We start from the raw sequence: 6,085 nt of genomic DNA, 5'->3' as shown, positions 1-6,085 counted from the left end.
TACCGCGAGTACTTCCGCAGCACCTTGCACTCAAACACTCCGAGCTCTCCGATCAGCCTCCTTTAACGTCCATGTCTCGCTGGCCGTATAAACCACCGGAAGAATCAGAGTAGTATACAGCGCGAGTTTTGTTTTCGTTTACGTACGGTACTTAAGCTGGTTACGAAGTCCGTAATAAGCCCTATTTGCATGCAATCGCCTTTTCACCTCGCGGGTAACATCTATCGCACGTCACTAATGTTCCAAGATACCAAATTCTTCTACCACTTAATTTTTCACCATCCAGCACTATTTCGCTACCACCACCACTAATGAACCCACGTTTATTGCCAGCGACCATGTACTTCGTTTTGCTGGTATTGTTCTGAGTCCAATCCTCGCTGTCTCACTCTTAAAAGGCGCAAAAGCCTCTTCCACGGCACGGCGATCAATTCCGATAATATCGATACCGTCCGCAAATCCCAGGAGCATATGCGAGGCGCTATATTGAACATAGGTTCGAGGTGCATCACCCTGCTTTAATCCATCTAAGGTAACAAATGACGTCGATATTTCTCCCAACTCTTACACTTGATTTCGATCCGTCCAACGTTATACGAATCAGCCGTATCAGTTTCGCCGGAAAACCATGTTCAAGCATAATTTGCCATAATTCATTCCGTTTCACTGAATCGCATCCGCCTTGAAATCAATAAACAGATGATGTGTCTGCAAGTTGTACTACCGGAATTTATCAGAGATTTGTCTCAGGGTAAACATTTGATCCGTCGTTGATCGGCCTCACGAAAACCCGCTTGGTATTCGCCGACGAAGGACTCTTCAACGGTCTCAATCTGTTGAACAGAATACGGGACATAATTTTGTACGCCGAATTAAGGAGGTTATTCCTCGGTAATTGGCGCACTCATCTGTGCCCTTTCTTAAAGAGAGGGCAAATGAGACCGTCAACCATAGCAGGCATTTCCTCGTCTTCCCATATTTTCGACATAATATGGTGCAGAACTCATAAAGCTGCTCACTGCCATGTTTGAGAAGTTCAGCCGGGATGTCCTTCCCAGCCTTATTGTTTTTCAGCTCTTTGACAGCTTTTTAACCTCATCTAGTGTAGGTGACTCCACAGCTTGTCCATCGTCGCATTTATTCTGTTCTCCGATGCACGTCACTTCCTCCATTCAACAAAGTCTCGAAGTGTTGCTTCACCTGGCAGCCACTTCAGTTTTATCTGTCAGGAAATTCCCTTGTTGGTCGTTGCACTTGACAAGAGATGGCGCTGTCTTTCTCCGCACGCCATTGACAGACTCATAAAACCTCCATATCGTTCTGCTCCATTTTTCCTGCGCCTCACTAATACTTGTTCTTCGTACTCTTTTCTTCCTGCGGTGGGTTCGTTTTCGGCTGCCTTGCTTCCTTGTACCGATCTCTTTCGATCGGGTACCCGACAACAACATCCGGCTTCTGGCAACGTTCTTCTCGTCGTCACTCTCTGACACTCCACATCGAACCAACCCGTCCTGAGTCGCCTCTGTGCAGTGCCTACCACTTCTCGTGCTGTTGTGCTCACCGCTCCATGGATCGACTCCCGTAGATCGTTGATGTTGTCTAACGTTAATTGCACTTATCTGTTCGTCGAGCTTCTGGCGGTAATCAGCCGATACTCCTTCCGCCGACAATCGCTGGATTTGAACGCATCGTTCGGTGTGATCTTTCGTTCGATACGGTTGGCAACCGTGCTTAAATTTTACTGACAACGAGTGTGATCAGAGTCAATTTCGGACCTCTGAAAGTCCGCACATCGATACATCCGAGAAATGGCGCCTTCCACCAGAATGGTCTACCTGGTTGCAAGTTTCACCATTTGGGTGTCTCAGGTGTGCTTTCGGATGTTCTTTCGTGCAAATGGTGCTACTATGGCCATCCCTCTGGCAGCAGCAAATTTACTAGCCGTAGGCCGTTTCATTGGTAGCGTAGTGAAGGCTCTCCTACCGATTATGGGACGGAAAGTCCTCTCTACCGACCTGAGCGTTAGCGTCTCCGATAACAATGTTCATGTTGCTGGGCACTCTCCAGCTTTATCAAGACATTCATAAACGTGTCCTTCACGTCGTCGGATTTATCGTTTGACGGTGCGTAAACGTTGATTAGGCTGTGAAGAATTTGCCCTATCCTCAACACACAGAATCGTTCGCTAATTGGTTTCCCGCATCACTCGCTTTATCTGCTTGCCCATCACTGAAACCAACTCCATGCTCTGCTTTTCACCGCCGCTGTGATAAATGTTATCTTGAATGCAGTATTGGTCGTGGGGTCGGCTCAATTCACGTTCTCCGGATCAACCATCGGACTTCTTGAATAGCACACGTTCACTCCAACCTTCTGCAGTTCACGGCAGAAGGCTCACTCGTCCAGGTTCGTTTAGGGTCCTGACATTCCAGGTACGAGTTTCCAATCTAGTCCTTATTTCGTTGCCGGGTCGGTTGCCAAAAATAACTTCTCTTTTCTTCTATCTCCATTTTCGTGGTATTTGAAAGGCTTCAGTAGCTACCTTACCGGGGTCGCGTTACCTTCGCGATGATGGGGCTGCCACCTTAGGTATAGTTGACGCGATACGCATTTTGTTAATCAGCCGCTGGGTACCAGGCAGACGCTGTTTGAGCCGCACCTCCTGGTGAACAGACGCCGAGGCGTACCTTCTCCTCAGCTGATGTCAGAGGACAACGTGCCCAGGCTACTACCGGCTAAGTACACACCCTTAGATGGCGGTCTTTTGTCATCGGACGACCCGTGGAAGCGTGAGATAGGGACTTGTGGGGACCAGAGCTCTGTTGGCGCTCCTTCGATGTCAACCCACCATTTTGCAGCCTACACAAAACACAATGCCAAACATCCATTCTTCATTGTTGACATTTAATAGGTATTAATTGCGTTAACATTAAAATGATAATTTTGTGTTTATTATTAATCGATTCTAAAATTTGAAATGTTATCGCCAATGACACACTCGCCTACTTTTCACACCTGAAAGTTATCAAATGATAATTAATTATTGGCAGTTTTCAACAGGTTTTCAACCAGCCGCTGCCGCATTCAGTGCTATCGTATATGCGCGAATAGCCAGCATGAGTTAACTGCCAGAAATTTATATGGCGAAGGACATCTAACGCGGTGTCCTCGAATAGGAACATTTCGAAAAACTATTTGGTACCGGTTGTAGAGGAAGGTGTCCGTTACTACGCCTACCAAATATTTTTTCGATGAAGGTGCCTAATTTTGAGAAATCACTTAGATGCCTTTCGCCATACTGATTTCAGAAAGTTAACTTCTTTGTGCCGCTGTAAGTACGCTCAAAGCAGACGATTCATTCCAATAAATATCTGAGAAGATTCAGCACACCTGATAGTGTACCGCTGCAACCATAACCGACGCAAACTGGAACAGAAAAAATCGCATAAAAGTGATTCGTGAAGAAAAACCACTTAAAAAGACTTCAGTGTACATCGGTATGAAGCGTTGACTCTTCCTTGATCGAATGGTCCAAGAAAATTGAAAATCCATCCAGAAACGGCTGAGATATCAGTCAAAGTCTATCATGACGTTTTTCGATTTTTGCAATCTAAATTTACTATATAGAAAAGACAGACGTAGTTCTACGTCAAAAGGAATATAGTTTCGAAGATACGAATATCACAATCTCACGATGTTTTTCATTTACTTGTTATAGAAAGAAACACCATAAGTCAAGTTTACAAGTAGATGTATACCATTAATCCACAGGACCAATTCCAACAACCTACAGCTCTTCATCAGCATGTTTCCAGACTGGGTACATCCTACATTCGTGTACATTAAATTTAATTAAACTAATAAATATGGAAATGCAAATTAATTTCTCCTGTCAGAGCGCCAGACATAACGTTTCAGAAGCGAGAAAAGTTTTCAACAGACAAATATTATCGCAACCTATGACTCCGCCATACCCGCAACGAATTTGATCCATTTTAACGGAAAAGGCGCACTGCGTGTCGAACAGTGCGAAAATCGAATGAATGCTGACACAAGTTCACTCTTGGAAGAGGCAAAAATTACTCAAAAGGAATATAATTAATCAATTAGTCTCGCACTTAAGATGAATTCTATTTTTGAGTGGACCTCAGTTTTCTCCACTTAGTATCCTTGCATATTCATCCTGCCTAGCTTGGGTTGAATTAAGATTTGAATTTTACATCACAATATGATTATTTGAAATACTCACAACATACTTGTCTAGTTTTGAAATTTGTGTGAAAAACGCCTTGGTGGAAGACATGCATCAGAAGTAATTAATATTGAACAAAACATTTCTTGGCTAGTGAGTAGAAATATCATAATAGAAATTGCCTAGCTTTATTTTGAAATTGGAAAGCATGTTTCCGATGTTTATACATTCCAATACACATCGATATGGAAGTTGATAAAATACGAACTACATCAGTAGCTCATCTGAAATTATAGCCGAACCATAAAGAAGCATGATGTACTGTAACAAACGCAAAAACACATCGCGATAAAAAGAAAATCAATGAGCTGGAAAATTTCTTATCACGTAACTGTTAATGCTTTTTCTTTCCACGGACCAGACTTAAATGGTCTCGTTCTCCGAGGTATAGAAAAAAATACCTACATGTAGCGCTCTTCCTGCTTGATCGTTCCGACCTCACGAAGCAAAGTGCCATCACTGATATCAAAAATCCAATGGATTCCGAAGAGGACTTCTTTGACGCCAGGCGACCCGATGTCGAGATGTGAAAGAAAAAAGGAGAAACGCTAGCTGCTATAGACAGGCATTTAGGTAAATATTGGTTGTTGTCTTTTAGGTGGCGGTAGTGGACCAAAAGCAATCTTGTTAAACTTCGATTTATCTCTTTCGCTTGCAGTTTAACTTCCGGGTCGTGACAACAGTGGAACTGAGAAGTGTCGTGCTTTGTCAATTGATACGTTTTTATTCAATGTGGATTTTATTCTTCCATCATCCACTCTCTTATGGATATATTCGATTGCCTTCTTTTAATCTTCTATTAGTTCTCGAGGAATCCTTCGGTTATTTTAAATGATTTCTTCGGAGATCTTCGGAATTCAAAAGAAATCCTTCAATGATTCTAAAGGAATCCTTCAGGGATTCAAAGGAAATCTTTCAGGATTCCAAAACGAATTTTTAGGGTTTCAGAGAATCCTTCAGCGACTCAAAATGAATCCTTCGAGGATTCCAAAGCGAATTTTTAGGGTTCCAGAGGGAATCGTTTTGTTATTCCAAAATTATTCCTTCGGGGACTCAAGGGAGGATTCCAAAGGAATTTCCGGGATTCCAGGCGATCCTTCGAAGATTCCAAAAGAAATCTAGGGATTCCGAAAGGAATTTTCAGGATTCCAGAAGGTATCCTTCAGTGACTCCAGAATAAATCCTTCGAGGATTCTTAACAGAATCAAGGGAATCCTTCGAATTCCAAAGCGAATCCTCGGTGATTCCAAAGTAAATTCTTCGGGGATTCAAAGGCAATCCTTCGCATTTCAAAGGCAATCCTTCATGGATTTTAAAGGTAATCCTTCGGGATTTCATAGTTCAACAGGAATTCCAAAGATGGGTTCCAGGGTGAATCCTCGCAGTTCAAAAGGAATCCTTCGGTGAATCAAAATGGATCCTTATACGGGATTCCAAAAGAATACTTCAAAGATTCCAAAGTGAATCTTTCGGGTAAATCTTTGAAAATTTCTAAGGAAATCCTTCGCGGCTGCCGGAGAAGCTTCAGGATTTCGAAAGAAACATTGGGGATTCCAAATTCTCAAAGGATTCCTTTGAATACCGAAAAATTTCTTTGAAGCTTCGAAGGATTTTTTTTCGTAATCCTCGAAAATTTTGTTTGAAACGAATGTTTTCTTCTGAAGTTCTGAAGCATTTTTCTAAAATCTCCGATCAATTTCTAAGTCAGAAGAATTTCTTTGGAATTTCTGAAAGATTTATTTTAGAATCACCGAATAATTCCTTTGGAATCTCCCTAAATTCATTAGAGTCTCGAAAATTCCTTTTGAATCTCTCAGATACCTTTTATTCCTG

The sequence above is a fragment of the Armigeres subalbatus genome, chromosome 3 (genome assembly GCF_024139115.2).
Source record: "Armigeres subalbatus isolate Guangzhou_Male chromosome 3, GZ_Asu_2, whole genome shotgun sequence".
NCBI lineage: Eukaryota > Metazoa > Arthropoda > Insecta > Diptera > Culicidae > Armigeres > Armigeres subalbatus.
Note: the sequence above shows the minus strand (reverse complement) of the source record.